The 2,128-nt window shown below is 40.6% G+C and overlaps 1 pseudogene; it reads left to right on the top strand.

Moving 5' to 3' along the window:
* The first annotated feature begins 479 nt into the window (after nt 1-479).
* On the top strand, nt 480-1,370 carry LOC120227884 (annotated as a pseudogene).
* The last annotated feature ends 758 nt before the right edge of the window (nt 1,371-2,128 follow it).

Raw genomic sequence — 2,128 nt, 5'->3', positions numbered from 1 at the left:
CAGGGCTAAAACTCAGCTCAGGAACCCTGAGATCATGAACTGAGCTGAAAGCAAGAGTCAGATGCTTACCCAACTGAGCCATCCAGATGCCCCAGATAGTCCTATTATTGTGAGGCTTTATAATCTATCTAAACCAGATTATAAAAGGAACTAATCACAAGTCATGCCTCACAGTCCCTCAGGCTTTTGCTGTCTTAAATATCTCAGTGTCTACTTGGCGCTATACTTTCTGTAGGAGGCAAGGTGAAAGTCCTTGAAATTCAAAGCGACTTCCTGCTTCCAATATAAACAGTAGAAATCCCAAAAGACCTAAATTCAGTGATGGAATTCCAGGAGCACATTCCTCAGTTGTGGCCCCTTCAGATTTCTCTCCTACAGTGAGCACAAACTCAAAAGGTGTCCCATCCTCATCAAGCCATGTTTAGAATGGAGCATTATTTTCTTGGGCTAATGCAAATGACAGGGCACATTTCAATCTTATGGATCCAGACACAAAAAATAGCTTGGAAAGGCTGGTAAAAACAGACTTTTCAAATCTAGCAAGTCAAAAACTAGACTGGTGATCCCAAGAAAGAAAATCTGATTATGTTATTTCATGACTTTAACTATGGGCACCATAAAGGAGACAGGCAGCCAGAACAGAAGACTCACAGAACTTTTAAATGCCTCAGCTGCTTGAAAGTCCTAAAGAAAGTCAAGTTTATGAGCTATTTGAGGAGCCATTTGGAAGTTGAGAAGCAGAGGGGTGACAGCTGGGAAATCCACAGCACCTGCCAGCACTGTCACCCGCAATTTCCCACTCCGTTCCAGCTGCAACGTCACTTTGGAAATATACACACAACCCAGGAGCCCTCCTTTCTCTGTAAAATTTTCTAATTGTCATTCAAAACAGATCTGAGTCTCTTAACAGTACAAGAAGGGCAATCATAAGACTGGAAAAATGACCTGTGTGTGCCAGGTTTGCAGTTATAGATTGTCAGCCTTTGCCGATGTGGAGACATTTCAGAAAGTGCCATGAAAACATTAAAAATTTGCTTTGTCCATTTTGTCCCAACATTTTCAGAGCTATCATACTTTATGTGAATCATTGTTGGAGGCACTGGAACAAGAGTGTTCCAAATGCTGGCTATAGTTTTTGACTTCAAGAGAGAAAATAGCATCAAACCAAGAATCATCAAGCTTTTAAAAAACCAACGCTACTGTAAGGGTTGCCTCCTGAAACAGAGGTTCTGACTCACACTTAAGTTCAACCAGGATCAAGAAGTGCAGCATCCATTATTGTGAGCAACACTAACCCCTGGCTGTCACCCATAAAATCTAAAAAGAGGATTGCCATGAATTCTAGGTATTCCAGACATTACCACAGGTAGCATTATAGCTAAAATTATGTTCTACCCACCTCCAGGAATTCTAGTCAGGTTTTACAATGACAATTCTTTTTTTAAATGTTTTTAATGTATTTATTTATTTCTGAGAGAGAAAGTGAGAGACACACACAGCGTGAACAGGGGAGGGTCAGAGAGAGAGGGAGGTACAGAATTTGAAAAAGGCTCCAGGCTCTGAGCTAGCTGTCAGCACAGAGCCCGACATAGGGCTTGAACCCACGAACCCGTGAGATCATGACCTGAGCCGAAGTTGGACGCTTAACCGACTGAGCCTCCCAGGTGACCCTACAGTGACAATTCTTTAGCTCCCTATTATCAAGAAGAAGCTCAGAAGGGTTCTTTATGCTCCTTCCCAGTCAACCTTTCTCTACAAAGTAACCATTATTTTGTCTTCTAACACCATAGATTCTTTTTTTAAGCTTTGAGTAAATGGGATCACAGAATATTTTGTCTTTGTCTTCCTTTAAGTGGGATGCATTCTTGCTGTATGCAGCCATAGCACATTCTTTTTTATTGCTGGATAGAATCCCACTGAATGAATATAGTAGAGTTTTATGTGTCCATTTTACTCCTGATGAACTTTGAGGCTGATTCTTTTGCTATTTGGAATAAAACTGCCATAAGATTGTGGTGCTTTTTGGTCGATTTATCTAGTCATTCCTCTAGAATATATGTATACTTATGAAATGTGCTGGAACTACTCGATTTAGATTTTTAGTGCAGATTCTGCCAAATACTTTTTC

This window comes from Hyaena hyaena, unplaced genomic scaffold (genome assembly GCF_003009895.1).
Source record: "Hyaena hyaena isolate Hyena2069 unplaced genomic scaffold, ASM300989v1 scaffold_19, whole genome shotgun sequence".
NCBI classification, from domain to species: Eukaryota; Metazoa; Chordata; class Mammalia; order Carnivora; family Hyaenidae; genus Hyaena; species Hyaena hyaena.
This window is presented reverse-complemented; position numbering and strand designations above follow the sequence as displayed.